This window comes from Taudactylus pleione, unplaced genomic scaffold (assembly GCF_031769625.1).
Source record: "Taudactylus pleione unplaced genomic scaffold, aTauple2 ptg000041l, whole genome shotgun sequence".
Lineage (NCBI taxonomy): Eukaryota > Metazoa > Chordata > Amphibia > Anura > Myobatrachidae > Taudactylus > Taudactylus pleione.
Window position 1 is genome coordinate 67145087 of NW_028284443.1, and position 16729 is coordinate 67161815.

General features: G+C 45.1%; 1 long non-coding RNA gene across 1 annotated transcript in view; it reads right to left on the bottom strand.

Moving 5' to 3' along the window:
* LOC148538232 (uncharacterized) overlaps window positions 1–10249 on the bottom strand; it is a 32470-nt gene extending 22221 nt beyond the window's left edge. The window contains exon 1 of the long non-coding RNA XR_015872556.1: window positions 10168–10249. This is a non-coding gene — a long non-coding RNA (uncharacterized LOC148538232). The remainder of the gene's footprint in view (window positions 1–10167) is intronic.
* Window positions 10250–16729: the final 6480 nt, after the last annotated feature.

Below are 16729 nucleotides of genomic sequence, written 5' to 3' on the forward strand. Positions count from 1 at the left end.
CAAGAAGGTGCTCAGTCAGCATTATTATCCTCAAATGTAATAATAATACATAATATGTGGAAATGTTACTACTGTAGACTTAAAGACAAGGCAAAATTATATAATGTCAAAAGTATAGATGCTGGATGGTTACATAATACAAAACAAAAATACAATACAACCTATAGAAATTCACAACTTTCAACACACAGGTTTCCATTTGTGTATAGGTTTAATAAATCATAGAACTAGTGAGAAGCAAAACAGTATGGAAGAGTTTCCAAATCCTAAGGTTTTGGCCACGTTAGGGATCTTGAATATTCTTTTATACCACGTTTTAGATAAGTCATTCTCAGGACATTTTTTAGTAAATGGTGTTTCCTAACACTGCCTTGGAAAACAAATTCTATGAAAGAAAACAACAATGGATGTTTTGAACAAATCTGAATTAAAGACAAATGTTTTAATCACAAAATTTTTTTTAAAATAACTTTTATCTGAAGTAAAAAGCAAATTCATTTATTGAGGAACAAACTAATATCAATCTCAGTATGGTCAATATTCGACAAAAAGAAAATCAGTAGACTGGCTCATCTCTATGTCCCCTCACTTTAGTCATTTTTTTTTCTTCCGCTTTGCAAATGTACTAAAATAAAAAGACTGCATTTTCATATATTCCTTTCATATATTCCTTTCCCACAGTTACAGTAACAGGAGAAACCATTATGAAGAATATATCTCCGCCATCTAGAGCAATTAAAATCCAACTGCTAGCAAATAAGATTGAGGACTCCAAAATAAAAGTAAATAACAAAAAAGAAAATAAACATGTCACTAATAAAGAGGTAGCACAATACATAGGCAGTTTTTGTTTGTGTTGAAGTAGACCAGAAAATATTATTTTTTGGTGATACACATATGTATATCCACATTAGTAATTTCACATCATAACTTGCTGTAAGGCCATCTATCGCTGTTGACCTTTTCTTATTATCTCCTTTAGAGTTTAATGACATGTAACGTGCCATTCTTTATTAGGGGACTAATAGGACTGCCTAATATTCAGCAAACTCCGAAAAGTTTTTGGAATTTTCTTGCGATAACTAACTTCATCTTCAGATGATGCTGGTTCTGGGAGCCCTGCTCCTTCCTTTGGGAAGGAGGTCTAGGGCTGCATAGAGAGATCCAAGCGGATTCATCCACCTCCTCCTCGCTGTGTACCCAGCGGCTTTGCACATGCGTGATACAGTAAGAGGAACAGTGTCAAAATCTCAGCAGTTTACAAAACCAACTTCAATTTTATTTTAAACCCTCTGAATGCCATTGATGTTGGATCTACATGAGTTCTGCTCTATTTCCAGGAGATCATCAATACAGAGTTTACATCATCAAGTTTTTTCCTCCTAAGTGCTGAAAATTTAGTGGTGGTATACAAATAAACTAAAATAAATTAAATATAATCACCAGACACAGACAAATACAGATGTGTTCTCACACACCTATCTTTTATCCATCATAAAGCACCCTATACTGTATATGGGATGAGTATGGGATCCCGACGGTCACAATGCCAACAGTCAGAATACTGATAGCAGCATCCTGATAGTCAAAATTCCGACAGATTTAGGTAAGTATTCTAACCCTTCCCCTAATCCTAACCCACCCCTCACACAGCCTAACCCTCACTCACCAATACTTCAGCCTAACCCTAACTCACCAATACCTCAGCCTAACCCTCTCCCTAATCCTAACCCACCCCTCACACAGCCTAACCCTCACTCACCAATACTGCAGCCTAACCCTAACTCACCAATACCTCAGCCTAACCCTCCCGCTAATCCTAACCCACCCATCACACAGCCTAACCCTCTCTCACCAATACCACAGTCTAAACCTAACCCTCCCATACTGCAGACTAACCCTCCCCCTAATCCTAACCCAACCCTCGCACAGCCTAATCCTCACTCACCAATACCTCAGCCTAACCCTCCTGCTAATCCTAACCCACCCCTCACACAGCCTAATCCTCATTCACCAATACCTCAGCCTATACCTAACCCTCCCATCCTGCAGCCTAACCCTCCCCCTAATCCTAACCCACCCCTCACACAACCTAACCCTCACTCACCAATACCTCAGCCTAAACCTAAGCCTCCCATCCTCCAGCCTAACCCTCCCCCTAACTCACCACTCCCACAGCCTAACACTACCCCACCAATACCTCAGCCTAACCCTCCCCCTAATCCTAACCCACCCCTCACACAGCCTAACACTCACTCACCAATACCACAGCCTATACCTAACCCTCCCATCCTGCAGCCTAACCCTCCCCCTAAACCTAACCAATCTCTGAACCCTAGACAATTCATTTTCTTTTCTAAACAGCTTGGTTTACTGGATACAGGTTACCTGCTATATTGTAGCCTTTAGAGTGTAAGTACTTTTACTTCCCTCTATTATACCATCATCTGATACAGCAATGTCTTCAAACCTTGTCCTTGTCCAGCAATGTTTTGTACTGCAAGTCACTTTTTCCTTGTTTTATTGGGGGTGGTATGATATTTCGACAGTGATAATATTGACATCCATCATGTCAACATGGTCATAATGGAGACATTGACAATATCGATCATGTAGACAGTGATGAAATGTCGACATATTGCCCCTGGTGATCCAGTGGTCATTTACTTGCTCATGACTGTTGCAGCTGCTCCATCACAGCTTCCGGGTCCCAGCGGTCATGTGAGTGTCACTTCCGGGTCAGGCCTCCAATGATTCAGTGTTCAGATGAGTATTCCTCCCCTATCCTTTACACTGATTCCTAACCCTAAACCTCCCTTTAGTAACTAACCCTGACCCCTCCATCCCCTGCAGCCTAAATGTTTACCTATTAACTACAACCCATGGTTCATACTGTTTCTGTTATGTACTGTGAAAGGAGCTGCGGACCACTTGTGATGCCAAATAAATAAGGATAATAATAATAATAATAATAATAAAATGGTCATTATTATTTAATTTCCCTTTATACAAGAAGTTCCAAAAAAGGAACCTGTTGCTGGCACATGATAGTGTTATAAGGGCAGCCGTGATCACCACACGCCTTCTCCAGTCACTGTTATGAACACTACTAAATTTTAATCAGTAATTTCCAGGAGGAGTGTATAATAACTTTGCATATTGTAGACATGATGCACACATTATGGGGATGATTTTGAGGCGGACGGATCTCAGTGTACGGAAGCAAATGGCGAGTTTTTCATACGGCGCATGTGCAGATATAATTTACACATGTTTGCATACATGTGTCTAGGCCCACCAAGAGCTGCGGCGGGCCCCAGTAATAGGGGGCGTGGCCTAATAGCGGGAGGCGTGGCCACGCCCCCTTGCTGATAGAAAAAAAAAAGATTTGCAGTGCTATGCGCTGGGGAGGGTGGACGCTCTGAGCCCCCTCAGCCCGGTGCAAAGCCAGGGGGGGCGCGATCAGTGTGATCGCTCCCCCCGCACAGGCATAGGAGACTGCTGTGGCTGCTGCTCAGCAGCCACGAGCAGTGTCCAACTGCAGCTCAGCACACGCTGTGTTCTGGGCTGCTGTGAGGGGGGGGCGGCGCCGGACTCGGGCCCCTGCCGGGCCCCTCAGAAAGCCTGGGCCCGGGGAATATATGTACCCGCTCCCCCCCCTCTCGGCGCCCCTGCATGTGTCCTATTTGTACAGAACTCAGTCGGATCTGTCCTTTAGTGAATTTGGGTGCTTTGGAGAGGCAACAATGCGAGTGCACGACCGGCCCTGATTTGTGGGAGTGCCATAGCAGTGTCATGGGAGTGTTGTGGGCATGTATCTAACGCTCCATGCATACTGGGAAGGGAAGCCTGTTTCTGACATACAGTATCTCTTGCACCTAACATCGGGCTAGTGCAAGTGCCGATACAAATGAGGAAGGTTGCACTGGCTGGCGTAGTCAGTGGGTGGTACAGGTTTCCTCTTGCAGATGCTTGAACCCCCACATTATCCCTACGGATTCTCACTTCAGTATAAATTAGGGAATCTGCAGCTGCCCACAACTAATGCCACTTTGCACAAGACTCAGAATAAGCCCCTAGGGTGGGGAAATAACTATTGCATAATGTATTATTGTGTTCGATCCTATTGCTAAAATATATTAATGTATGTATATAGTAATGTATACCATTAAAAGCTGTTGTGCTAAATTCAACTAAATTCAATTGACTGCAAATAGGACAGTTACCCCCTTGTACATTGTAAGGACAGTAGAAGCCCTCTTTTGAACAATCCATACTGCAGGGCTGCGCTCAGGAACCATCTGATGTATATATTTCCACAAACTGCATTCCAGTTCTTGACTTTTCCATTTCTAAAATGCATAGTGCACTGGGACATACATTAAACATGTTATCTATTTAGACCATACGTCTTTTTCAATTTCAAAAGCATTAGTATGTGTCAGGAATCTATTCCAGAAAATCCTTTGTAAATATTGACTTCTTTTAAATAAGCATTCAGAGTTACACACTTCCATGCAGTGGAACCAGTCTGATATAGGACAAACATATATGTATATAGATGTATCATCAGGGCCGGATTAAGGTCTGTGGGGGCCCCTGGGCAACAAACATATGGAGGCCACTATTAAATATGAACTAAATGGGGGTATGCGTAATGGGGACCATATCGCTCGTAAGCAGTACATTGATAAACAGCGATAAGCTAAGCTTAGCGCTGTTTGTTAAATACTGAAAGGAGGACATAACACCTTTAGTGAGTGCTAAAGGGGTTATGTCTCATTATGAAATGGGGCCCATGGACTCCACATGAAAAAAAAACCACAGACACACAATCGAAAAAGAACACACAATATACACCCAGAGGAAAGAAAACACATATAGACACCCACATGAAATATTACTCACCAATTGCACAATCTTATCCACATTACAACGCACATAGGGCCTGATTCAGACCCCCTCGCGAGCGCTGAGCGCTCGCAAGCGGGTTGATGTTGGGCCAGTGCGCATGCGCGAGACCCGGATAGCGACGGGCAAGCCATCGCTATGGGTCTCGCTACAAAGGGGGCGTGCTGTCGATGGTGAGTGACAGCATGCCCCCTTTGGTGGGCGTGCCGGGGGCATGGCTGGCCAGCCGGAGGCGTTCCCATGGGAAAACACTACTTACTAATACTTACCTTAAGCCCCGCTCCCAAATTCACGTCCGTCTGGCTGCCTGCTCCTTGGAACTATGGGAGAGATGACGTCATGATGTCTCTCCCATAGTGCACTGCACTACTGCAGGAGCCGGAGGCCAGAGCTCAGGTGTGAGCTCCAGCCTCCGGCTGACACTGCGGGAAGAGAGACTGGCGCCCGCTTGGAACAAAATCTTAGCGGCCGTCCGGCACATGGAACCTCCCTGCGGCGCCAGAGTTAGGTGGGCTGGAGGAGGCGGAACTGGTTAAGTCTCCGGCCTACTTTAACTCCTGGTGAGTGTGGCGGACGACCTCCCCTGTCGCCCCCCCCGTTAATCTGACCCTCTGTATCATGTCAATCTGAAAAATTACACTCAACAAATATCTACTCTAACCTGTTCGCATAACCAACCAATCCAAATATGATAGCCAAAATGCACTGTAACTTCTTCACTGAGCAGTCTGTAAATTATAGGGTTAAAACAGACATTATCAATGCAGCATTTCATTGTGAAGTTCTCGTTACATTACATTTTTGAATATTTAAATCCATATTAATCATAACAAAGAAAATATTGCTAATTTGCATTATTGTTTCATAAGATAGATAGATAGATAGATAGATAGATAGATAGATAGATAGATAGATAGCGAACAAACCTATATGAAATTATCATTATTTTTATTGGAGCACAAATCAATAACACAATGACTTCAGAGTCCTTATTGTTAAATCGTCTTCCTGGTAAGGTTAAAGCAGTGATACAAAGGGTAAACTTCAAAGTCTTAAAAAGAAGCTTGAATTAAGTAGCAGGTCGTATATGTCCTCATGGAATGCACTGTATGGTAGTCTGTTATCTAAATGCCAAAACTGCTTTCAAAATGTCACCCTGGAAAATGCCACTAAAAGACTGCAAAAGATTTCACATTTCTGGGAAACTAGTGTCATGTAGATTTTAAATTATTTTATTTACATATTCCTAATCCTTTAAAAAATAAAATATATTATGGTAACACATACTGTAAACAGTAGTGCAAGAAAACAGGAAAATTTTTAATGTGTAGCTTTTTTTTCAGAATTATTAACAAAATTAGGATAAGCAAAATAAATTTTAAATTCCCTTTTATATTTTATAATAACTTATTGCAAATTACCATTAAGATTAGAAGAACTAGAGTATATGAAAATATATCAAAACTGTATTCAACACAAAGTTGTAATACAAAGCACAAAAACTCCTATAAAATGTTATAAAGATTTCCAGCTGCGTATATACTTCAATTCAAACTTTCCTGATGTTTCAGTATCTGTTCCTCAGCGAACTTTGTAGGGATGTGTGAGGCTCGACCAAATGGCCAATCCGGTGTATTTGTAAATTTAAAATTCTTTAACAACAAGGTATAATTTATTTATCAGATGTTAAAAAAAAATCCAAAAAGGTTTTACAAATAAATGTGAAGTATCAATGGCCTATTCTGCCGTGCTTCCTGGCGATTGAGCATCAGAGCCAAACGGTGAACAAGGCAATCACTTCTTCCAATACCCTCCATTAGCTCAGTTATGGGCTTTGGTTACATTGCATCCCTTTTGCTGATCAACCATGACCAACAATGACAAGTCTCATGTGGACCAGGCCCAAATGTCATTAACGGTAGTTTATGCTTCTTGCTGGCATAAGCTGGTATGAATAGTATAAAAACAGTTACATAGGACACCAGCAATAATAAATGGCTATCTCCCTACCCTAGGGCCACATAGAGTCAAGCAAGTGGTGTGCCTGATTTTACTGGTGGTATCTGTAGAGGATACATTGTATGCCTTAGGCTATTGGTGATGCACTGGTGCCTTTTATAGTGTATTCTATGTTCTTAGACCAAGCTAGTTTAAGTCAACTAGTAAAAGCTATGACCCCAGTATATGTTTTATCCCAGTGGTAGTTACATTCTTCTCGTTTTGATTAGAATAGGGCCAGTGGTGTAACTTCATCCCAGGTGCCCGGAGGCAAGATAAATGTTGGTGCCCCCCCACTCCCCAAATTAAAATGTACTACCCCCCAGCACCTATTCCAGCCCCAGCTGCCACCGTCCCCCTATGAAGTTCCTTTTATACAATGCCCCCAGTAGTGGTACCCCTATGCAGTGCCCTCAGTAGAGGTCCCCCTATGTTGTGCCCCCAGTAGTAAGGCCCCTGTAGTACCCCCAATAGTAAGGCCCCTGTAGTGCCCCCAATAATAAGGCCTATGTAGTGCCCCCCAGTAATGGTCCCCCTATGCAGTACCTCCAGTAGTGGTCCCCCTATGCAGTACCTACAGTAGTGGTCCCCCTATGCTGTGCCCCCAGTAGTAAGGCCACTGTAGTGCCCCCAATAGTAAGGCCCCTGTAGTGCCCCCATATGATGCCCCCAGTAGTGCTGCTGCTGTAGTGCCCCCATATGATGCACCAGTAGTAAGGCCCCTATAATGTCCCCTGTAGTGCCCCCATATGATGCCCCCTGTAATGTCCCCTGTAGTGCCCCCAGTAGTAAGCCCCCTGTAATGCCTCCAGTAGTAAGCCCACAGTAGTAAGCCCCCTGTACTAAGCCCCCAGTAGTAAGCCCCCAGTAGTAAGCCCCCTGTAGTGCCATTATTAGTAAGCCCCCTGTAATAAGCCCCCTGTAATGCCCCCAGTAGTAAGCCCCCTGTAGTACCCCAAGTAGTAAGCCCCTTGTAATGCTCCCTGTAATGTGCCCCCAGTAGTAAACCCCCTGTAATAAGCGGCAGCCCTCTGTAATGCCCCCTGCAGTAAGCCCCCTGTAATGCCCCCAGCAGTAAGCCCCCTGTAGTGCCCCCCCACGTGCACACACACACATACATACAGGAAAAAATATAAACTTTCTGCTCCTCGGAACTATAGGAGTGACGTCATGATGTCACTCCCATAGTGCACTGCGGGACGCAGAAGCAGGAGCTCAGGAGTGAGCTCCGTCCTCCGGCTACCGCCGGGGGGAGAGAGGGAGCCAGGCGCCAGCTGGTAACACACTCAGCGGGCGCACGGCAAATGGAGAGTTCAAGGGGTTGCGACCGCACCCCCTGCACCCTCCGTAGTTACGCCACTGGAGGTGGAGCACCGATCAGCGGCACTCCTTCTCCATGCAGCTCCTGGTGACAATGGAGCCCGGTGCCCCCTTCGGGGCTGGCGCCCGGCGGCAAATGACTCCATTGTCTCTGGGAGTTCTGCCACTGAATAGGGCTAATAGAATAAGAGCTAACCAGAAATAATGTAATGCGGTAGAGAAAACATTTCATAGAGACATTAAGTGCTCACTATTGATACTAGTTTGGCATCATTGAGTAGGCAATAGACCCTGTTCATTGTTGGCCATGCAGCAGGAAAGTTGTTGTTTGAGACAGTACCACTGTACAGCAGTGTAGGGCCTGCTTTGTGATGCCAGACTTTGGGGTCTGTTCATACAGCAGTGAAAATCTCTTCATCACTCATCCACTGTGATAACAGGTTTTATCACAGCTTCATTTAATTCAGAGAAGGTGTTAACATGGAGAACTCTCATATTTCTCTAGCGGTGTCCCCTATAACTGCACAATTCTTTCCCTCATGCACTAATATATAACACTATTTAGAGAAGAATGGAAAGAACAGTTTTCCATTTTGCTTCTTAAACAAATGTAGCCATCTGTGGATGAAGAGCAGTAATTAAGGGAAACAAGTCAAGTGTTGGAAGAAAAGCAGAGAGGATTCATTTCTTCCTGTCTCCTCCTAGTCCTCACCAGTTGCTCTGCCCCATTTTCAGTGTCCAGGTAAAATTATAATCAGTGCTCGAAGTGGGAAGTTTGAAGTGGGGGTATGGAAATTTTTGTTGAAACCTCCCCCCCAAACCTTAGAGACTACCCGCAGGCTCTTTCCCTCTCTCACCCCCTGCACCTCACAGATATAATAATTGGCTAAGGAGTGTCCTGTCTACGGCATGTGCAGTGAGTACCGGTGCTTGTGCCTCAGGAGCCAACGGCTCCCACTGCAGCAATGGGACAGACCTTAGAGGACAGAGAAGGACCACTCTGCAGATGCAGGGAACGGGGTAAGTATTCAGCAGGGATGGAGTGGGGAGGGAGCACAACAGAGCATGGGGTGGGACGGAGAGGGCTTTGGACTGAGGTGACCTAGCACATGCCTAGTCACTGTTCTAATCTGTAATAATGCTGCATAAAGTTTTGTGATGGTTAATTTGAACATGTGGAAAATATTCAATAGGTCCATGTTCTTATTATCCCCAGAAGAAATATAAATTTATCCTTGGAATTTTCCTAAACTGCCACATATAACTTTAAACTAAAGGGAAAAGCCTTGAGTTCAAACCTAATCTATTATTATCAAAGTAATTTCACATTCTACATTTATACAGAGTAATGAATACTTCTTTCAGTTCCCTCTCCAACCCCCTGCATCTCACACTACCTACTTCCCTCCACCCACCCCCTGCACCTCACACTATGATCTTCCCTCTCCCAAAGCCCTGACCTCACACTACCTGCTTCCCTCTCCCAAAGCCCTGCACCTCACACTACCATCTTTCCTCTCCCATTCCCAGCACCTCACACTACCTACTACTACCTCTCTCCCCCCTGCACCTCACACTACCTGCTTCACCCACACCCTGCACCTCACACTGCCATCTTCCCTCTCCCATTCCCAGCACCTCACACTACCTACTACTACCTCTCTCACCCCCTGCACCTCACACTACCTGCTTCACCCACCCCTTGCACCTCACACTGCCATCTTCCCTCTCCCATTCCCAGCACCTCACACTACCTACTACTACCTCTCTCACCCCCTGCACCTCACACTACCTCCTTCCCTTCAGGCTCCACCCACCCCTTGCACCTCACACTACCAGCTTCCCTCTCCCAAAGACCTGCACCTCACACTACCTGCTTCTCTCACCCAACCCCAGCACATCACACTACCTACCTACTACCTTTCTCACCCCCTGTACCTGCGGAGTTGGCGCTGACAGAGTCCGGATTCTCCTCCTCCTGTTCAACGGCTGGCACTGGGGCTCCGCAGGCAGTTCAGCATCCACCTCCAGGCTTTGGACTTGATGCCGGCTGTGAAGCAATCACAGCATGCACCAGCAGCCAATCAGGTGTAGCAATGTGGCTGCTTCTGATTGGTTGCCGGTCCGCAAGCTGTGATTGGCTAGCGGCTGGCACCAAATTTAAAGGGCCACCACTGATGTTTTTTTATTGGCTGCCGGTCCGTGATTTGTTTACAACCGGCACTAGGTTTGTACTTTGGCCGCATCTGTCCTGGCCTCGGGACCAGTCTCCCGATGCTCAGTCAAACCAGCACTACACAGAGATGTGTCCCCAGCGGGACAGATCTCCAGCAGCTGCTCTTTATCTCCCAGTGCCGACTGTCAAGCGGGAGTTAGGACACAGGCTGAAGTGGCGGTATGGTATATAGCTGTATACTGTCTCACTTCAAGCCCTGATTATAATGCTATTTGTGCTAATCTGTCCACTGTAGTTGTTACTCAAACAATGTCAGGACTGAGTAAAGTGTCATAAAGTATAAAAGTTTTCTGTCTGTGTTCAAGATTCAAACTAGTAATTCTACATCCTCGTTCAATGTAAAATCTAGGATCAAATCCCCAATGGAATTGCTTAAATGGGGTGTTAGTGTTAATGAAAGGGCACATTGTGTACCCGGCCATCTCTGCACCACGTATAGGAGAAGTATGCAATGTTAGCCTAGGTGGAGGATTAATTAGCTGGTACAGCTCTCCCTTACCCTAAACATAACCCTCCCCACTTAGTGCCTAACTCTAACCATCCCCCTAGCGCCTACCCCTAACCCAGCTAGTTATCTTTGGGATGCCGCAGGTCGGGCTGCCAGCGCCAGGAATCTGACAGGTGTTGGGATTCCCTGCCGGCAATCTGAACACCGGAATCCCTGCGGTCGGTATTATGACTTCATCCCCTCCATTACAACCCCCCCCATATTCCCTGTGCCGCTTACAAATGATATATGTGCAGTGACTGGAGAATATTCAGTGCGTATCCCCGATGTTCACTGGCACATTTGTTATTACTTTATTCACTTTGCTACGGGACACCGTGAAATGAGTCTACATGAATCTATACTAACAATACATTTTTAATGCATTGATAACATGCAAATTGAATGAAAAGGATTTCACTGTTCTTTATGAATAGAACCCTGTGATGGTTCTGAAGAAGGCTGCAATGGTGACATAGGGCCAAATGTAATAGGTAGTCAGTTTTAGTAACAGTACAAACTCGTACTTTCTCGCACTTTTAGAAAGTGCGAGTTTGTACTGAAACTCGCAAATTCAATAGCCTGCGAACTTTTCAGCTCGAGGATACTGCATTTGCTAGTTTAGGCGAGTTTAGGACTATGTAAACTGACACCTTTTAATGCGAGTAGCATTAAAAGGTGCGAGTTTTAGAGAAGCCATCACAGATCAGTGAGATCCGTGATGGCTTCTGTGTGTGTGTAAAAAAAAAAAAATGTGCACCCCCTCCCCAAAAGCATAACCAGCCCCGGGCTTTATAAAGCCTGTTCTGGTTCTAAAAATACAGGGGCCAAAATGCGTAGGGGGCCCCTGTATATTAAGAACCAGCACAGGGCTTTGTTGAGCTGGTCCTGGTTCTGGAAAATCAGGGGACAAAATGAGTAGGGGTCCCCTGAAAATTCCAGAACCAGCACCGAACTCTGTTAGGCCGGTTTCCCCGGCCAAAGCATTACCCCTGACCGCTAGTCAGTCCTGGCCGGGGATCCCTGGGGAGTTGGGTACCCCCCCAATAAAAGGGTACCCCTCTCCAGAGCACCCCAGGCCTAGACTGATAGCCCGGGGCTATCCCCGGCACCCTAGGGCGGTGGGTGCCAGGTTGATAGTGTAAAGTGTAAAATTAAGTTTGCAATATTGTCTTTATTTGTAGAACCACAAGTACCAGCAAGCCTCCCCTGCATGCTGGTATTTGGAGAACTACAAATACCAGCATGCGGGGCATTACGGGCCCGCTGGCACTTGTAGTTCCACAACTAAAGAAATACGTAAATAAACAAACATACACCGTGAAAGTATAATTTTAATAAAACATACATGCACACTCACACTCACACTCACACTCACACATACTCACCTAGTATCCGAAGTAATCCATAGGGGTGTACCTGAAAAAAAAAATCCATACTCACCTCTCCTATGCATAGATCACGTCCACTTGTCCGAGTAGGCAATCCAGGGGTTAAAATAAAAAATAAAAAAAACGAACCATACGGACTGAGCAAAGGTATGTGTGTACACATACCTTTGCTCCGCGTAAATGACCGGGGCACACGTGTGCCCCGTCAGTGAATGGGCCGCCAGCCAATCAGGGAGCATCTCCGTTGGAGCAGCTCCCTTATTAGCTGAATGCGGCCAGCCTGTGTTCCATAGACGTCTATGGTGAGAAATCCCCATAGACGTCTTGTGGGAACCACTACATCGTAGCCGCAATATTAACTGAGGTTAATCTTGTGGTTACATCACTGATACAATGTTGTGAAAAATTGCGAGTTTAGCACCAAACTCGCAATTTACCAAAACAGACTACCTATTACATTTGGCCCATAGTCTCTGAGCAGTTGTGTTCCTGTTTCACATGGCAGCTTATGAAGTCCAGATATGAGATGACATTTAAGCTGCCCACGTATTGTTGCAATTTGCTCTAGCTCCCATGCTCTGTGGTCAATTATTTGTTCTCTGTTTTATATAATGTTTACTAAGACAATCTACATATTGTCATTATTAAGTGTCTCTTTGTAATGTATGAACAAATATCGTAGCAGTTCACCTTGGTTATACTGTATGACAAGAAATCATTGTGATTCTATACAGGACTTGCAGAGAATATGGCTGAGATACCAATACTAAACCTGGCTTTATCACTGTGTGCATCTGTTAGTATTATATGTATTTATTTTACTTGGAAACTATATTGTACATTTTACTTCTAGAACAGCTGTAGCTTCTTGTGGCCTCATTGTTAGTTATTTTCTTCAGGTGAACTATCTTTTTACAATCTTTGAGCTGCTGCAGAAGGAGGCATCATGCTGTATATTATACTCTAAATCCCAGGCTGTTCTGGCACTATCATGTAAATATCCAGCTTTGCCTGAAAGCCAGCAGGTGAGCACCATTCTCAAGAGCTTATATAGGCAACAGGGAATATGCTCTTAAATAAGACGCATGGTGTATGATGACTGAAAACTGCACTAGATGTCTGAACAACTTAGTTCCTTCTTTCTATATTGATATACTGCTACTATAAAATATTTACTTTTATTTTATATTTTGTATTGTTCAAACTTCCTGAAGGTCAGCTGTAGAACGATTGCTACAGAGTACCATGCTGCTGCTGAAGATCACGAGCAGGAAATCATTACAGTGCAGGAAATTAGATACAATAGTCTTGCTATTGTTCTCACTTTTTTATTCCTATAATTGCTTCCACTTCTCTTCTTTTTGTTCCCATTAATGAACAAATCAACAATGAGATTTTAAGCCTAGTGCAAAGTTAGATAATGAAAGCAAGTGTCTGATTGGTTACTATTGTTAAGTGTAAGCTTGAAACTAATTGTAAAGATTAATAACTCAATGTTTAAGGTTTTATAACAGAACATATAATGATATATATATATATATATATTAGGGGTGAGCGGGTTCGGATTTCTAAAATCCGAACCCCCCCGAGCCCCCCCGATCCGAGTCCGATCCGAGTCAGGCTCGACTTTTCCCGCCTGACTCGGATCTGAAATCGAGGCAAAACGTCATCATCCCGCCTTCCGAGTCTCGCGGGTTTTGGATCCTATATAAGGTACCCGCGTCGGCGCCATTTTCTCACTCGGCTGTGGACAGTGAAGAGGGAGGGTGGGAGTTAGGGCTGTGTAGTGTAGTGTAGTGTAGTGCTGCTGTTGTCCACTACTTCAAAGTCCATAGGGGCTGGCTGTGTTGTGCTGTGCTGCTGTTGTTAATAGGGGCTGTGTCCACTACTTCAAAGTCCATAGGGGCTGGCTGGACTGTGTTGTGCAGTCAGTTCTCCATAGGGGCTGTGTCCACTCCAAAGTCCTGTGCAGTGTCCCAGTCCTAAAGGAGAGCTGTAGTGTTGTCCAGGGGGTGCTCTGTCCATCAGGGGCGCTCCCCCCAAGTGCTAAAAAATTAATATATTTTCTGTGTTTGTGAATTGTGTGCGCAGTAGCCGCACGTGCATCAACAAAGTAGTGCCAAGCGTGCGCCTGTGTCATAAGTAAAGGGCCGGCTGGCTTGACCGTTAAAGGGTGCTGTAACCCCCGAAAGTACACTCCAGTCCAAACCAAAAAAAAATTATTTTCTGTGTTTGTGAATTGTGTGCGCAGTAGCCGCACGTGCATCAACAAAGTAGTGCCAAGCGTGCGCCTGTGTCATAAGTAAAGGGCCGGCTGGCTTGACCGTTAAGGGTGCTGTAACCCCCGAAAGTACACTCCAGTCCAAACCAAAAAAAAAATTATTTTCTGTGTTTGTGAATTGTGTGCGCAGTAGCCGCACGTGCATCAACAAAGTAGTGCCAAGCGTGCGCCTGTGTCATAAGTAAAGGGCCGGCTGGCTTGACCGTTAAGGGTGCTGTAACCCCCGAAAGTACACTCCAGTCCAAACCAAAAAAAAAATTATTTTCTGTGTTTGTGAATTGTGTGCGCAGTAGCCGCACGTGCATCAACAAAGTAGTGCCAAGCGTGCGCCTGTGTCATAAGTAAAGGGCCGGCTGGCTTGACCGTTAAGGGTGCTGTAACCCCCGAAAGTACACTCCAGTCCAAACCAAAAAAAAAATTATTTTCTGTGTTTGTGAATTGTGTGCGCAGTAGCCGCACGTGCATCAACAAAGTAGTGCCAAGCGTGCGCCTGTGTCATAAGTAAAGGGCCGGCTGGCTTGACCGTTAAGGGTGCTGTAACCCCCGAAAGTACACTCCAGTCCAAACCAAAAAAAAAATTATTTTCTGTGTTTGTGAATTGTGTGCGCAGTAGCCGCACGTGCATCAACAAAGTAGTGCCAAGCGTGCACCTGTGTCATAAGTAAAGGGCCGGCTGGCTTGACCGTTAAGGGTGCTGTAACCCCCGAAAGTACACTCCAGTCCAAACCAAAAAAAAAATTATTTTCTGTGTTTGTGAATTGTGTGCGCAGTAGCCGCACGTGCATCAACAAAGTAGAGCCAAGCGTGCGCCTGTGTCATAAGTAAAGGGCCGGATGGCTTGACCGTTAAAGGGTGCTGTAACCCCCGAAAGTACACTCCAGTCCAAACCAAAAAAAAATTATTTTCTGTGTTTGTGAATTGTGTGCGCAGTAGCCGCACGTGCATCAACAAAGTAGTGCCAAGCGTGCGCCTGTGTCATAAGTAAAGGGCCGGCTGGCTTGACCGTTAAGGGTGCTGTAACCCCCGAAAGTACACTCCAGTCCAAACCAAAAAAAAATTATTTTCTGTGTTTGTGAATTGTGTGCGCAGTAGCCGCACGTGCATCAACAAAGTAGTGCCAAGAGTGCGCCTGTGTCATAAGTAAAGGGCCGGCTGGCTTGACCGTTAAAGGGTGCTGTAACCCACAAAGTACACTCCAGTCCAAACCAAAAAAAAAATTATTTTCTGTGTTTGTGAATTGTGTGCGCAGTAGCCGCACGTGCATCAACAAAGTAGTGCCAAGAGTGCGCCTGTGTCATAAGTAAAGGGCCGGCTGGCTTGACCGTTAAAGGGTGCTGTAACCCCCAAAGTACACTCCAGTCCAAACCAAAAAAAAAATTATTTTCTGTGTTTGTGAATTGTGTGCGCAGTAGCCGCACGTGCATCAACAAAGTAGTGCCAAGCGTGCGCCTGTGTCATAAGTAAAGGGCCAGCTGGCTTGACCGTTAAAGGGTGCTGTAACCCCCGAAAGTACACTCCAGTCCAAACCAAAAAAAAATTATTTTCTGTGTTTGTGAATTGTGTGCGCAGTAGCCGCACGTGCATCAACAAAGTAGTGCCAAGCGTGCGCCTGTGTCATAAGTAAAGGGCCGGCTGGCTTGACCGTTAAAGGGTGCTGTAACCCCCAAAGTACACTCCAGTCCAAACCAAAAAAAAAATTATTTTCTGTGTTTGTGAATTGTGTGCGCAGTAGCCGCACGTGCATCAACAAAGTAGTGCCAAGCGTGCGCCTGTGTCATAAGTAAAGGGCCGGCTGGCTTGACCGTTAAAGGGTGCTGTAACCCCCAAAGTACACTCCAGTCCAAACCAAAAAAAAAATTATTTTCTGTGTTTGTGAATTGTGTGCGCAGTAGCCGCACGTGCATCAACAAAGTAGTGCCAAGTGTGCGCCTGTGTCATAAGTAAAGGGCCGGCTGGCTTGACCGTTAAAGGGTGCTGTAACCCCCGAAAGTACACTCCAGTCCAAACCAAAAAAAAATTATTTTCTGTGTTTGTGAATTGTGTGCGCAGTAGCCGCACGTGCATCAACAAAGTAGTGCCAAGCGTGCGCCTGTGTCATAAGTAAA